The 17,385-nt window shown below is 42.6% G+C and overlaps 1 protein-coding gene across 3 annotated transcripts in view; it reads right to left on the bottom strand.

The window, feature by feature from the left end:
* Nucleotides 1-17,385, bottom strand: part of ATP10B (ATPase phospholipid transporting 10B (putative)) — a 517,664-nt gene that overhangs the window by 206,836 nt on the left and 293,443 nt on the right. For 2 of the 3 annotated variants that reach the window (XM_077266119.1, XM_077266121.1), the window contains one exon: nt 15,883-16,029. The exons of the other annotated variant lie outside the window; for it this stretch is intronic. The gene's annotated coding sequence lies outside the window, so the exon portion shown is untranslated. The remainder of the gene's footprint in view (nt 1-15,882; nt 16,030-17,385) is intronic. 3 annotated transcript variants of the gene reach the window in all.

The following is a 17,385-nucleotide window of genomic DNA, read 5'->3' as shown; positions in this document are numbered from 1 at the left end:
AATCCCATATATTGTGAAACCCCCAAAAGTGATGCCATTTTAAAAACAGCACCCCCTGACATATTGAAAACTGCAGCCAGGTAGTTTATTAACCCTTCAGGTGATTTTCAGGAATTGATGCAAAGTTGCATGACAGAAATGAAAAAGTGTATTTTTACCACCTAAATGCCGCTAACTTCTGAACAGGTTACAACAGCCGTCAGACCCTAAGGCCGATATTTGGTCATGAATTGCCATGGCAAACATCAAGACCACACAATCATGATATGAGAGCACCAATTGGGATAAAGAGGAAGCCCCCACAGTCTGTTAACCATTTATATGATAGTCACTATTGACAGCAGCATCTAAGGGGTTAAATAGATTTGGACTGTGGAAACACTGATCATGGCTGATGCAGCAAGTTGTCAGCTATAGTGTACAGCCGACAGCTGCTGGATTGTCACCTTTACGGGGATGATATTCTCTTATATCTCAGGTCAGTTACAAGACGTATTGGCAGTCATTAAGGGGTTAAAATCCTCTCCGCCAGAGGTACAGTTGCATGCGACACCATGCAAGTAAATCAGAGAGGCCTCACTAAGCTGCTAATTGGGCAACTGCTGATAAAGGGCAATGGCAGAGCCCAATGCAGCAACATCATGGTGGTGGTCAAGTATAAGGACAAGAGGGATGCCCTTATCTTGACCACCATACACCATGACAACAGCTCTTTGTCACTGTCGGTGGTACCACAAGAGGAGTCCCAATGTCAGATTTTATCCTGGATTATAATAAGTACATGGAGGATTTAGATCTCTTAGATCAGTTCCTCAAACCATACAGTGGCATGCAAACAGCAAATGTACGGTGCAAAAAGTTGTTCATTCACATTGTATAGCTGGCACTGTACAATGTTTTTGTGCTGTTTCAATGGCAGGCAATACAGGGACCTTCCTTCAGTTTCAGGAGGTAGTCAACAATGCTTGGCAGTCAGGAAGGTGAGGGTTCCAATACTTCTAAAACTATTGGTGCCCATATTATACCTGGTCAACATTTTTCCGATAAGTTTCCCAGAATGCGAGGAAGGAAAGAACACAAAAGAAGTGCAGAGTATGCTCCAAGAGGGGTCTCCAAAAAGATGCAATTTACCATTATGAAACCTGGCCTTTGCATTAATGATTGATTCAACGCAACCACACGTCCGCAAAGTGATAAAATTTAGTTTTACCCTGTTAACACAACACACTTTTATAATCTGATGTACTCTGCACAATTGACACATATCACCATATCATAAATTCAAATACCAGTAAAACCAAAAGCATTATTATTATTACTGTAACTATGCCTCTAGATAATTCCTTCAGGGGTATAGTTTCCAAAATGCAGTCACTTGTGGGGGGTTTTCTACTGTTTAGGCACATCAGGGGCTCTCGAAGCAGGACATGGCGCCCACAAACCATTCCATCAAAGTCTGCGCTCAAAAGATCACTCCTTCCTTTTGGAGTTCGGCAGTAGTTTCATCACACCACATATGGTGTATCGGCATACTCAGGTGAAATTGCACAACAAATTTTGGGGTCCATTTTCTCTTGCTACCCTTGTGAAAATGAAAACATTTGGTGCTAAAGCAACATTTTTATGGAAATAATGTAATTTTTTATCTCAGCTTTATAACATTCTGTGAAGCACATATCTAAATAAATTCCTTGAGGGCTGTAGTTTCCAAAATAAGGTAGCTTGTGAGAGTTTTACACTGTTTAGGCACATCAGGGGCTCTCCAAATGTGATATGGTGTGTGCTATAGATTTCAGCTAATTTTTCGCTCCAAAAGTCAAAGAGTCCTGCTGTGCGCCCAAACAGTAGTTTTCCACCACAAATGGTGCATTGCGTACTGAGGAGAAATTACACAATAAATTGTATTGTATTGTGCATTTTCCCCTGTTACCTGTTATGATAGTGTATCAACTCGCTCGGTAAAATAGGTAACACACTAAAAACTGCAAATCACCCTGCCAGTTCCTGTATAGACCTCGCAGTCCCTAGTGGTTCCTGCATGAGTTGAGATAGCCCTAACTACAGACTAGATGATGACAACTCAGACCTATACTGCCTAAAAGGCTGTCGAGAGCTTCACGTTCCTCCTAAAGAACCGGAGGACAGAGCAGAGTTCAAATTATCTACAGAAGGAAAAGTGTGCCAAAATAGAAAGAGATGCCATAGTGAGTAAAACAAACCACGAAATACAAAATAAAGGAATAAGTGCATACTATTAGAGACTATGCCGCATACTTCCTAAAAAGAAACAGAAAATAGATGCAGGGTAAAGAAGAAAAACCGCAGAGAGGCAACCCCTAGCTGGTCTTACACTGATTGGCTTAAACTACAGCAGTATGGCTGAGACCATCGCCAACAGGAAATATCAGCAAGGGGAAAGTATATAAAGCCACACTAGAAAGGTGATGGAACAGACAGATGAGAAAATGAAAACACCCATTACCCTAAAAAGACTGAAGCAAAGATACAGAAACTAAACACCTAAAGAAACAGTCTATCTACTGTGGCTTGGCGGACAAAGTAGCCAACCACAAAGCACACACTCAAGGGTTCGAACCCAGACCCTTGTCATTACCCTTGTGAAAATGCAAAGTTTGGGGCTAGAGTAAACATTTTTGTGTGGAAAAAGCAACATTTTATATTTTCCTTCACATTGCTTTAAAGGGAACCTATCACCCCATTTTTTTCGGTATGAGATAAAAATACTGTTAAATAGGGCCTGAGCTGTGCATTACAATAGTGTAGTTTGTGGACCCCGATTCCCCACCTATGCTGCCGAAATACGTTACCAAAGTAGTCATTTTCGCCTGTCAATCAGGCTGGTCAGGTCGGATGGGCGTGGTTTCTTCCCCCAGATATTGCGTAGTTTTCCGTTGGTGGTGTAGTGGTGTGCGCATGTCCAACGTCCCCAATCCTGCACGGGGGGGTGAAAATAGCAGCGATGTCCGTTATTCCATTGGTGGTCGGTGGGCGCAGCCATCTTCCTTTGGCCGCGCGTGCGCAGAAGCGGCCTCTGCTGGCCGCGGCTTCAGGAAAATGGCCGCCGCGATCTCCATCTGCGCACGCGCGGCATCCCGCGGCCATTTTCCTGAAGCCGCGGCCAGCAGAGCGCCGCTTCTGCGCACGCGCGGTTAAAGGAAGATGGCCGCGCCCACCGACCACCAATGGAATAACGGACATCGCTGCTATTTTCACCCCCCCGTGCAGGATTGGGGACGTTGGACATGCGCACACCACTACGCCACCAACGGAAAACTACGCAATATCTGGGGGAAAAAGCCACGCCCATCCGACCTGACCAGCCTGATTGACAGGCGAAAATGACTACTTTGGTAACGTATTTCGGCAGCATAGGTGGGGAATCGGGGTCCACAAACTACACTATTGTAATGCACAGCTCAGGCCATATTTAACAGTATTTTTATCTCATACCGAAAAAAACGGGGTGATAGGTTCCCTTTAATTCCTGTGAAGCACCTGAAGAGTTTATAAACTTATTGAATGTGCTTATGAGTACTTTGTGGGGTGCAGTTTTTAGAATGGTGTCACTTCTGGGTATTTTCTATCCCATAGGCCCCACAAAGTCTCTTCAAATGTGATGTGTTCCCTAAAAAAATTGTTTTGTTAATTTTGTTGGAAAAAATAGAAATTAATGATAAACTTTTAACCCTTCTAACTTCCCAACATAAAAAATAATGTTTTAAAAATGATGCAGATGTAAAGTAGACATCTGGTAAATATTATTTATTAACTATTTAGTGAGATATAAATCTCTGGTTTAAATACAAAAATTAAAAGTTTCAAAAATTGTGGAATTTTCACCAATATTTCGATATTTTCACTTATAAAACACAAAAAATATTCTAAATTTATCATCAACATGAAGTACAATGTGTCAAGAAAAAACACTCAATCACTGGGAGCCGTTGAAACATTCCAGAGTTATTACCTCGTAAAGTGACAGTAGTCAGAATTGAAAAAAAATTGCCTATTCAGGAAGCTGAAAACAGGCTTCGGGAGGAAGGGGTTAAGACACATAGTAACTTGTCTTTGAAGAAAGGCGCAAAAATCTACATGTTCCTCTAGAATACTAACAAACAATATTGTATTGCTATGTGCTACTGTGCAGGTAAAAGATAAGGGTTTAAAAAGACCTTTTTTGATAACCGGGATTATCATTTTTATTGACAGATATCAATGCCAGAGAAAGAGTGAGAGTCTAATTTTTATAAATGGACATTAAATAAATGGCTAAAAAGTATCAGAACAAAAAAAAAAGAGCAAACCCCATTATCTGCTTATGTTTAGATTAGCGGCTTTAAAAGTCTAAAAATTTTACTTGGATGATAATTGGAACTACTATAAATCCCCCTGAACTGCTGTTATGGACTAGTTTCTCCAATATTCTTCCCAATTTGGATGGTGATGACAAGTTTTATCTCTAGCCAAATCAGAGTTCTCACGTTTTGGCTGGATACTATCATTAAAGCTTTGTTGTGAAAAACACTATTTTGTCTCTTTGCTTGTTCTTCACAATGACCTAATGTAAAGCCTCATCTACCATTACACCAGATGGACCCATAACATCATGCTAATTAAATGATACAAAGTAAGGCCGGCGTCACACTTGGCGTAAGACAATACGGAACGTATTATACGTCCGTACTACGCGTTCAATACGCCAAAATGTCTCCGTAATCGACTTCCGTAGTTAATGCGTTGCTTAGGTGTGTCAGCGTATTTTGCGCATGGCATCCTCCGTATGTAATCCGTATGGCATCCGTACTGCGATATTTTCTCGCAGGCTTGCAAATCCGACATCTAATGGATTTATGTGCTCAAATGTTCGGGAAAACATATATACAGTATATATATGTATATATATATATATATATATATATATATATATATATATATATATATATATATATATATATATATATACACACTCACCGGCCACTTTATTAGGTACACCATGCTAGTAACGGGTTGGACCCCCTTTTGCCTTCAGAACTGCCTCAATTCTTCGTGGCATAGATTCAACAAGGTGCTGGAAGCATTCCTCAGAGATTTTGGTCCATATTGACATGATGGCATCACACAGTTGCCGCAGATTTGTCGGCTGCACATCCCAAAGATGCTCCATACAAGGCAGGATGGATCCATGCTTTCATGTTGTTTACACCAAATTCTGACCCTACCATCCGAATGTCGCAGCAGAAATCGAGACTCATCAGACCAAGCAACGTTTTTCCAATCTTCTACTGTCCAATTTCGATGAGCTTGTACAAATTGTAGCCTCAGTTTCCTGTTCTTAGCTGAAAGGAGTGGTACCCGGTGTGGTCTTCTGCTGCTGTTGCCCATCTGCCTCAAAGTTCGACGCACTGTGCGTTCAGAGATGCTGTTAGGCCTACCTTGGTTGTAACGGGTGGCGATTTGAGTCACTGTTGCCTTTCTATCAGCTCGAACCAGTCTGCCCATTCTCCTCTGACCTCTGGCATCAACAAGGCATTTCCGCCCACAGAACTGCCGCTCACTGGATTTTTTTTCTTTTTCGGACCATTCTCTGTAAACCCTAGAGATGGTTGTGCGTGAAAATCCCAGTAGATCAGCAGTTTCTGAAATACTCAGACCAGCCCTTCTGGCACCAACAACCATGCCACGTTCAAAGGCACTCAAATCACCTTTCTTCCCCATACTGATGCTCGGTTTGAACTGCAGGAGATTGTCTTGACCATGTCTACATGCCTAAATGCACTGAGTTGCCGCCATGTGATTGGCTGATTAGAAATTAAGTGTTAACAAGAGGTTGGACAGGTGTACCTAATAAAGTGGCCAGTGAGTGTGTATATATATATATATATATATATATATATATATATATATATATATATATATATATATATATATATATATATATATATATATATATATATGTCATTGAGACACATATATATTCTGGATTTTTATTTCATTCAGCGCGATATCTGTGAAAAGCCGGTAATTCAATTGCCGGCTTCTCATTTCTCCTGCCTAAACCCGACATGATATGAGACATGGTTTTCATACAGTAAACCATCTCATATCCCTTTTTTTTTTTTTTAATATTCCACACTAATAATGTTAGTAGTGTGTATGTGCAAAATTTCAGCGCTGTAGCTGCTAAAATAAAGGGTTAAATGGCGGAAAAAATTGGCGTGGGCTCTCGTGCAATTTTCTCCGCCAGATTGGTAAAGCCAGTGACTGAGGGCAGATATTAATAGCCAGGAGAGGGTCCATGGTTATTGGCCCCCCCGTGGCTAAAAACATCTGCCCCCAGCCACTCCAGAAAAGGCACATCTGGAAGATGCGCCTATTCTGGCACTTGGCCACTCTCTTCCCACTCCCGTGTAGCGGTGGGATATGGGGTAATGAAGGGTTAATGCCACCTTGCTATTGTAAGGTGACATTAAGCCAGATTAATAATGGAGAGGTGTCAATTATGACACCTATCCATTATTAATCCAATTGTCTGAAAGGGTTAAAAAACACACACACATGAATAAAAAGTATTTTAATGAAAGAAACAAACAGGTTGTTTTAGTATTTTATTGCTCTCTCAATCCATCAGGAACACCCTCGCTTGGCAAAATAATAAACACACAAGATACATACCTTCTGATGTCCTATCACGTCCCACGAGGTAATCCATCTGAAGGGGTTAACTAATATTACAGGCAAGAGCTGCGATAAACCACTCGCTCGTGCCTGTAATTCCCGGGTGCTGAAAGGAAAGCAGTGATCTGTACTTACATTGAGTCACGGTGATGCGCCCTCTACTGGATGTCCTCATATGACCTGGAGCGTGGGAAAAAGTTCCCAGGCTGCAGTTCATGAGGACATCCACCAGAGGGCGCATCACCGCGACTCAATGTAAGTATAGATCACTGCTTTCCTTTCAGCACCCGGGGATTACAGGCACGAGCGAGTGGTTTATCGCAGCTCTTGCCTGTAATATTAGTTAACCCCTTCAGATAGATTACCTCGTGGGACGTGATAGGACATAAGACAGACTCCATAGATGTTCTACTAAGCCTGTCTTCAGTGTTGGAGAAGTGCTCCTTTGTTTCAGCAATCGGTAGGGTTATCTGGTCATGTCACCCCCCACAGAACAACTTATGGCTTTTGAAAAGTTTGGTGAAAGTGCACTGACATCTTAATTTAACTGACTTTCCAATACTTAATACATATACCTCCATGCCTTTGGTTGCTAATAAAATTCTTAATTCACTTACATATCAAATGTAAAGTTGGGATATATTTTCATGGTACTCACAATACGTACACCTATAACTCGAATGTCTGATGTACAAAAAAATTATCCAATATTCCACTTTTGTGAGTAGGTGAGGTGGGTATAAGCCAATGTAGAGAACAATTATCAACAGTATCAGTAGTACTGGTTTGTGTTACTGTAAGGGGGAGAAACTAATCAGGTTTGCCTCATCTGAAATGGGTCCAAAACCATTGGGTCTGTCACCTAAGATACAGGGGGAGAGCATGGGGTGTCCTGTGCTCGAGAGAAGGGGCCGTGGCTAAGCAGACAGTTAATGCACATGCAGAAATTCAAACAGTTCAGGCGGGAACGGCGCGCGCGAGAGGGTCCTGTCAGAAAAGATCAGCTGTGAGGCGACAGGGCGGTGCTGACTAAAGCCGGGGACGAGCGGACGCGCTGACAGGAGCCTACAGATGGGGTTCCACTGACACACCGGAGATACCACTGTCCATGCTAACACCGCTGTCCTCACTTAAATCACAGACATTTACGAGACTGCCGATGAAGCCGACTACGTTAACAAATCCGCCCTGGCCGGCAGTACTGACCATGAGAGGCAAGGTCTGTGTACGGGATACAGGTGCTGAACAGTACAGCGCAGCGGACCGAGCTGGCCATTATAAACAGTGTCAGGACAGTGTCATAGGCCCCGCTAGTGTAAAGACTCTCACTGCTGAGAGGAGAGATTATTCCCCTTCCTCCCTTCATCCATTGAGGCCAGTGCCTGTGCTGGAGCCACAGACTATTGCCGCTATCATCGGTATTGGGAGAGGATGCCACCATCGCCAGGAACACAACAGAACATTGCCATCGTCAGGACCACCAGAGAACACAGTCAACGTCAGGGAAGTTTTCGCCCATTCTCCGCAGAACTGTGATAAATCCCCTTTGTGGCATAATCTAAAGGTACCTTCACACGAAACGACTTTACAACGAGAACGACAACGACCCGTGACGTTGCAGCGTCCTGGATAGCGATATCGTTGTGTTTGACACGCAGCAGCGATCAGGATCTTGCTGTGATATCGCTGGTCGTTGAATAAAGTTCAGAACTTTATTTGGTAGTCAGACCGGCGTGTATCGTCAGGTTTGACACCAAAAGCAACGATACCAGCGATGTTTTACGCTGGTAACCAAGGTAAATATCGGGTTACTAAGCGCAGGGCCGTGCTTAGTAACCCGATGTTTACCCTGGTTACCAGCGTAAAAGTAAAAAAACCAAACAGTACATACTCACCTGCACGTCCCCTGCCGTCCGCTTCCTGCTCTGACTGAGCGCTGGCCCTAAAGTGAAAGTACAGCACAGCGGTGACGTCACCGCTCTGCTGTTAGGGCCGGCGCTCACGCAGTACAGGAAGCGGACGCCGGGGGACACGCAGGTGAGCATGTACTGTTTGTTATTTTTACTTTTACGCTGGTAACCAGGGTAAACATCGGGTTACTAAGCGCAGCCCTGCGCTTAGTAACCCGATGTTTACCCTGGTTACCCGGGGACCTCGGCATCGTTGGTCGCTGGAGAGCGGTCTGTGTGACAGCTCTCCAGCGACCAAACAGCGACGCTGCAGCGATCGGCATCGTTGTCGCTATCGCTGCAGCGTCGCTTCGTGTGAAGGTACCTTAATGGTCCCAGTCACGGACAGGAACACATCCATGACAGGAGCCCAAAGTGTTAAGTGCATAGTTTACATTTACCCTTTGTTAAATAAATCCCCTTGTTAACCCTTGATCTGCCTTTTGTCCGTACTGCATCCCACAACATGCTTATAGTGCACAGCATAGCACAGTCATTTCCTCTTGCACCGGTTACTTTATAATTATAAACAGGGGAAATAATTGTACAATTACTGTTCCAATTAGTTAGTGACATGCAATAATCTGGATTCAATAAATGAATGAAAACACATTGCATGTGTAAAACCCAAGCCGTGCTCTTACGATAACAGTAGACATCATTGCTGCATATAATAGATATTACAAGCTTTCAGAAATAATTCCTAGAACGCCATGGGACATGTATCTTCTTTCATTTATTCTCATTTATGGATTCCACATACACCTTTATTCTGCTATTTGCAGCTTTTTCTCCTGCAAGTCCTAGAGCTCAGGAGATCCTGTCCATCACAAACAAAGAAACACAAACTAGATATATAATGTCCGTCTAAATTCTGTTTGCATGGACTGAATCTTTACTTTTATTGGGCAATACCTCACCTCTGTGAGGTTACCTTTATTTCCTGGGGTCCCAACTTTTGGAGATCTGAATCATGAATAGGTATAAGTAAATTATCTTTTTAGAACAAAATGTTCTAGGCTCTTAACAAATTTCATACAAGTTCTGGATCGAATAGGAATGGAGAATAGGATGAAGTAATACCTAAAACAGTTGAGCGGCCTCGCTCCATACCCTTGTATTGAGCTGAGGCAGTGCCCGACCAGGGATGTGGACATCAGTGGGCATGTCAGTCTTGAAGGCACAACCTCACTGCATACTAGTGGATGGAGCGCGAGACCCTGCCCACTGGCCGGGGTTATGTAGAATTCATACATACCCTCCGATCCAGAGTCTGAAACCGGAAAATCCACGCAGAGCATATTGCATGCGCCAGGGGGATTCATAAGTCTGCAGTCATGCAGAGTGACTGCAGACTTATTGGTTTTGACCAGACAACCCCTCTAACTCCCAGCCACCCAGCTCAGTCCTGCATCTAATTGGTGTCTTTATTTCTGGGTGCGTGTGCTACACAGAAGAACAGGAAGCCATCTCCTGGAAAAGACATAACAGCTAGTCTTCACTCACTAGCTCAGAGACAACTGAAAGTATGGCTATAGCTAGTGCAGAGAAGAAAACTGCAATCATAGAAGTCATTTAATTGCCAGAAATAGAGTTCTTCCTCGTGTACACTCACATTACAGCCTATTCTGAAAAGTTTTCTAAACTAAAACTACAGGTAACTGAACACGTTAACAGCATCCACATAACAGTGCAAACAACAGTAACCACATAAAGGGATGTAATAGGGGGTTTGACGTTGTACATTAGCCCTATTACATAACTTATTTACCCTATGTTCCAGTTGTAAAAATTTAAACCAAAGATGACTGCCCACTAGTTGGGTTGATGAAAGGTCAGACAACATCTGATGAACGCACTGCTTAACAAAAAGCTGTAACAAACTATAACCTACAGATGGTTAGTTAGGTAGTTAAATTTTATAGACGTCATTTTATGTTTTTTTTAGCCAAATTAAAAAAAGGCTCATAAAACAGACACAGTCATGGAAAATTAAGACTTTTATATGAATGTTGTATGTTTGCTTCTGTTCTCCCTACATGAATATACGGCATACAGCAAAGGCAATAATTGTAGAAAATAAGTTTAGAAGTTGTCTTTATGGTACAACCCATTAAGAAAATTGTAAGAGACTTTCAGAATAGCTAACAAAAAAGATTGATTGTATGGAACAAACTAAAGCATTATGACAAAAAAAGTAAAAAACAAAGTTACTCTGAATATTACACTACTAAAACAAATAGGCCACCACACCACGCCATGCTAGCCAGAAGGTAATGGACAATTTTGCATGATTTAGAAAAACCACGTCAGCACAAGTCGAGTCCAAATGACTTATGAGAAGTGTAACGCTATTTTACGGCACCCCTGCATGGTTCCCCATCCCCCTCCATGCAGGGACGCCTGCATACTCACAGCCCAGGCTGTACAATGGGGTCCCCAACTTGCCCCCTGCTTCCTTCCTGTTTCTGAGTCCCGGCGACGTGCCTAGTGCACATGCGCGCATTCCCCTGCTCTTAAAGTGGCAGCGTGCACATAGTTAAATGCCCCCAGCCAATGGCAGGGAGGCATTTAGTATAAGAGCACATCTGCAAGATGGCTCCCAGAAAATAGCTGGGAGGCATCTTGTTTAAAAGGCTCTAGTGATGAGCGAATATACTTGTTACTCGAGATTTCCCGAGCACACTCGTGTCCTCCGAGTATTTTTTAGTGCTCGAAGATTTAGTTTTCATCGCCTCAGCTGAATGATTTACAGCTATTAGGCTAAGTACATATGGGTGTTGCCTGGTTGCTAGGGAAACCCCACATGTAATTAAGCAGGCCAATAGCTGTAAATCATCCAGCTGCGGCAAAAAAACCTAAATCTCTGAGCACTAAAAAAAATACTCGAAGGACACCCGAGAGTGCTTGGGAAATCTTGAGTAACGAGTATATTCGCTCATCACTAAAAGGCATCAAATGTGCCAAGTAACAAAGTTTCATTAGATAGCGTGTAGTCCACTAGTGAAGCTGTGAGTTCTCCTTGTCCTGGTGTGGCCAGTGTCCTGAACTCGAAGTCCCAGGTCCTTGTGTGGGCAGCCCTGATCTCAATGTCCCTAATCCTTGTGCAGCCAGTCCTGACCTCGAAGTCCCTGGTTCTTGTGTGGCCAGCACTTTAGCCTTAGTCCCTGGTCCTTGTGAAGCCAGTCCTGAATCTGTAGTCCCTGGTCCAGGTGTCCAGTGCCTGAAACTCATCCCCCAATCCTTGTGTGGCCAAGTTCCCGGAATCAGTATCTGAGACTCGTGTGTCTGAAGATGTTCCTATCCGAGTAGTCAGTGTCTATGTCAGTAACCTTTCTGCAGAGGATCTAGAACCCATTAGTCTGACCAGAGCCCAAGTTCTATTTGTGTCTGCGTACCTGACTACTGAGGTCAACAGCTACAGTACTGAGGACTGCCTAGGAATGGTACCTGGGGGTTAGCTGCAGCTCTAGCCTGAATTCATCATCAGGAGCTCCATTAACCCCTTCATGACCTTGGGATTTTTCGTTTTTCCGTGTTCGTTTTTCACTCCCCTCCTTCCCAGAGCCATAACTTTTTTATTTTTCCGTCAATTTGGCCATGTGAGGGCTTATTTTTTGCGGGACGAGATGTAATTTTGAACGATGTCATTGGTTTTAGCATGTCGTGTACTAGAAAACGGGAAAGAAATTCCAAGTGCAGTGAAATTGCAAAAAAAGTGCAGTCCCACACTTGTTTTTTGTTTGGCTTTTTTGCTAGGTTCACTAAATACTAAAACTGACATGCCATTATGATTCTCCAGGTCAGTACGAGTTCATAGACACCTAACATGACTAGGTTATTTTTTACCTAAGTGGTGAAAAAAAATTCCAAACTTTGCTAAAAAAAATAAAATAAAATTGCACCATTTTCCGATACTCGTAGCGTCTCCATTTTTCATGATCTGGGGTCGGTTGAGGGCTTATTTTTTGCATGCCGAGCTGACGTTTTTAATGATAGCATTTTCGTGCAGATACGTTCTTTTTATCACCCGTTATTGCATTTTAATGCAATGTCGCGGCGACCAAAAAAACGTAATTCTGGGGTTTCAAATTTTTTTCTCGCTACGCTGTTTAGCGATCAGGTTAATGCTTTTTTTGTTGATAGATCGGGCGATTCTGAACGCGGCGATACCAAATATGTGTAGGTTTGATTTTTTTTGATTTATTTTGATTGGGGCGAAAGGGGGGTGATTTAAACTTTTATATTTTTTTATTTTTTTCACATTTTTTTTAACTTTTTTTTACTTTTGCCATGCTTCAATAGCTTCCATGGGAGGCTAGAAGCAGGCACAGCGCGATAGGCTCTGCTACATAGCAGTGATCTGCTGTTCGCTGCTATGTAGCAGAAAATCAGGTGTGCTGTGAGCGCCGACCACAGGGTGGCGCTCACAGCTGCCGGGGATCTGTAACCATAGAGGTCTCAAGGACCTCTATGGTTACAATACTGAAGCATCGCCGACCTCCGATCATGTGACGGGGGTCGGCGATGCTGTCATTTCCGGCCACCCGGCCGGATGCGGTAGTTAAATGCCGCTGTCTGCGTTTGACAGCGGCATTTAACTAGTTAATAGGCGCGGGCAGATCGAGATTCTGCCCGCGCCTATTGCGGGCACATGTCAGCTGTTCAAAACAGCTGACATGTCCCGGCTTTGATACGGGCTCACCGCCTTAGCCCGCGTCAAAGAGGGGCTTCTGACCTCGGACGTACTATCCCGTCCGAGGTCAGAAAGGGGTTAAGGACCAGATTGCCACTTAGCTATGCCCCTCCTAGGCAAGCCCGGCCCCCTGGCATAGTGGGTCCACCAACCACGTGTGCCATCAGCGTGCGTAACAAGAAGTCAAAGAGGTGCTTCTCTAATTATTCTGGCTGCCACTCCACCTTATTTCTACAGGCCAGGAACATCATCAAAAAAATGAATCTACAATGGCTTCCAGCATATGCAAAAATTAAATGGAGCTAGTACACTTTGCATTACTGCAGATAATTTATGGCAATGTCTCTGACCATGGAGGAAAATGGTCTGATCATACTACAGCACCTGGTGGAGAAGTAGCAAAATAGAATACAGACATTACAGGATGGGATTGCAAATTATTCTGTAAGGTAAGACAAGTTTTTAAACAGGCAGGGAAGTGTTTTACCTTAAAGAAAGTAGCAGCCACAATCCCATGCTGCCCCATCTGTATACTTTCCTGTACATCTTCCCCTGGCCAGTAGATGTGGTACGTCCGGACCATGTCCTTGCACAGGCAGACACAGGCATTACACAGTACATAACAGGGGAACATTTATAAGATTATCTCAGCGCAAGATTTTTTTTTTTTTTTTTAACACATCCAAAAGTTTGTATGTTCTCCCTGTGTTTGCGTGGGTTTCCTCCGGGTACTCCGGTTTCCTCCCACATTCCAAAGACATACCGATAGGGAATTTAGATTGTGAGCCCCATCGGGGACAGTGATGATGATGTCTGTAAAGCGCTGCAGAATATGTTAGCTCTATATAAAAATAAAGATTATTATTATTATTATCCAATTGTGAAACATATTTTTTTAGCGCCTCTACTAAGTGGCATGCGCTTCCGTGCACTGTGCCCAAAATCTACTCTAGTGCTGGAGTAGCATTTCTGAAGTACGAAAGCTGTCAATTTTCATGAAATTAACAGGTGGCGCGGTCATGCCCCTTTCTCACCTGGCTCAGCCCCAGCTCCATCCATTTTGGTGTAGCAGATTCAAACTAGAGTGAGTTTGCGGAAAAACTGTGCAAAAATTTGGAGACTTTTCAAAGCTTTAAGGCTCTTTTGTGGTGTAAAATCTTTGAAAACAATGGGGCCGATTCATCAAACTGTTACGGTTCTAGATAAGAGGTTGGTAAAATTTAGATGCATAAATCCTCTGGCAAGTTCCTATAAACTTTTGCTTTAACTCAAATGCAAAGTGTTAGATCAACTCTGTAGTGCCAGACCTTTGTTTAACTTTGGAGTCATAAAGCTGTGGAGAACATTTACACCCAGCTACATTCCAGATATGAAAGTAAGTAAAAAGTCACAGCGAGGTGATAAAATGTTCGATTACACATCTGAAATGACCAGAAGTAATATCACAAAGTGTTATTATTCTAAGCCATTAACATCTATGGAGAACAGCAGATCAGGAAATGTGAACATGAGTTATCTGGGATGAAATATAAAATTAATGTTTTCCCTTGGAGTTTAATAGGCTAGTCTCATCCAGTTAAAAAAAAAAATCAAAATGTTATTCGTATCTTACTTAAAAAGAAACAAATAATGTTCCAGGTCACAACCAATAATGTAATAGAGATACTCAGACAAGAAAATTCTTTCTGTGTGGGGTGCCTAGTACCTAGGGCAACTAGGGTGAACCAGGACAAGACGACTTGCGTGTATTATTAGGGTGCCAACTTGCATGGCAAGGTAAGGGCATTACTAGGGAATAATAGCAAGGGAAAATATTGAGGTCCCCTTTCCAATTACCTGCCCACTTTCTCTAAAACCCTGGGTACTTATGTAACATCTTGATTGCTTATATATATATAATTTTTTTTTCCAGTGGATGCTATTGTTCTATTATATTATTGGTTGTTACTGGGAACATTATTTGTTTCCTTTTAAGTAAAGTACTAATAAAATCTAGATTTTTCCCTCTTTAACTGGATGAGACTAGCCTATTGTTAGACACTTTCAATACTTTCCACCTTACACATTGTTAGTTTATTTTCTTTGGGGTTACATTTTAGATTTGTGAAGGCTACTTTTATACTGTCGTATTAGTTGATACAGAAAAAGAGAAAGCCAATGATGTTAAAGTGCAACGAAGGGACAATGTAATCGTGTTCGGGCATGGACACTGAACACAGAGTTCACCAGGAAGTCCGTGTTACTGTTTGGGTTCGGCCCCCCTAACACCAGGTGTTTGTCATGCTGCACCGCAGCAAAATTCTCTCGGTGAAAGTCTCACGGTGCTAGGGGGGGATCTCACCGAGGTCACCACAGTTCAGCCCGGCTGGGAATGCATCCTCAGTGACCGGCAGTAATCAACCGGCAGTAACCAATGCATGTTTCACTAATGCTTCCTCAGGGGTCGTTTGTCCCTATCCCCTTCTGAAAAATTTCTATGGTGGATAAATGTACTGCTATTTGTACTGTATGGAAAATTAGAAAATTAATTTATTAACTTACCAAAATTTTCTTGGCGTTTTTAATGGAAACCGATTTGAGCAGTAAAACCTTTTACAAAAGTATAAAATCAACTGGACTTGAACTTATGATTCCATCAGTGCTATTCTTCAGTGCCAACTATTGATCCGTAATGACGAGGTGTGCTTTCTGTAAAAGTAAAAACTTGCGGTTTGAATGAATTTACAGTCAATTGATTTCAAGCAAATAAATACACCATAATTCTTTGAAGATAATTTTTGTCACACTAATTATATAAATCAATTTTATAATTGGAAAATCTGCATAGCCAAGACTTTTATAATTCTACGTTTTTGAACAAAAAAGTATTACCAGTCATAGCCATTAGCCACTTTAAAAGGAAACTGTCAGCAGGTTTCTGCTACCTCATCTGAGAGCAGCATGATGTAAGCAATGAATCCCTGAATCCAACGATGTACAGTTTAGATTACTTGGTGCAGCCATTCTAAGGCTAGTTTCACATTTGCGTTTAAAAACGCAGCGTTTAAAATGCCAACGCAGGTGGTGAAAAACGCATGTAAACGCGTGCAAACGCTACGTTTTTTAGACGCATGCGTTTTCTCATGCGGTAAAAAAAACACGGCGTTTTGCCGCGTTTACATGTGTTTTTCCTGCATTTGCATTTTTGAAACGCATGCTGAGAAGTGTGTGACAGCTGCCAATCATCAAAATCATCTAGAAAACGCACTATAAATAGAAATAGCTAGGGTTGGGGTTAGGGTTAGGGTTAGGATCCCTTTATCACCTTGATGGTGGGGGGTGGCTTATCAGGGTTAGGGTTAGGGTTAGGGTTTCGATCCCTTTATCACCTTGATGGTGGGGGGTGGCTTATCAGGGTTAGGGTTAGGATCCCTTTATCACCTTGATGGTGGGGGGTGGCTTATCAGGGTTAGGGTTAGGGGTAGGGTTAGGGTTTGGATCCCTTTATCACCTTGATGGTGGGGGGTGGCTTATCAGTGTGTATTATTGTTTTTTTCTATTAAAACGCAACCAAACGCATGTGCTTAAAAACGCATGCGTTTACATAAGACAGCAATACGTTTTTTTGCGGCAAAAAAAACGCCTCTAGAAATTACTACATGTTGCATTTCTGCAACCAACCACAAGCATAGAAAAGACGCATGCCTCGTCAAACGCGGCAAAACGCATACAAAAAAACTGCATGCGTTTTTAATGTTAAATATAGAAAAAAAAATGCATGCTTTTTTTGCGCTAAAACGCAGTGGCAAAAAACGCAAATGTGAAACCAGCCTAACACAGAGGTTTTAAATTTAGCACAACAGCAGAGCTGAGGAAGCTAATCCCGCCCACACCAGGCTCTTTATATACAACGTCCATATACAGTGAGGTGCCCATCACAGGAGGGGGCGGAGTCAGACTAGCATGCATGCACTGACTAAAGGTACCGTCACACTAGGCGATATCGCCAGCGATCCGTGACGTTGCAGCGTCCTGCATAGCGACATCGCTATGTTTGGCACGCAG

Source organism: Ranitomeya variabilis, chromosome 5 (genome assembly GCF_051348905.1).
Source record: "Ranitomeya variabilis isolate aRanVar5 chromosome 5, aRanVar5.hap1, whole genome shotgun sequence".
NCBI lineage: Eukaryota > Metazoa > Chordata > Amphibia > Anura > Dendrobatidae > Ranitomeya > Ranitomeya variabilis.
Note: the sequence above shows the minus strand (reverse complement) of the source record. Positions and strands in the feature narration are given on the sequence as shown.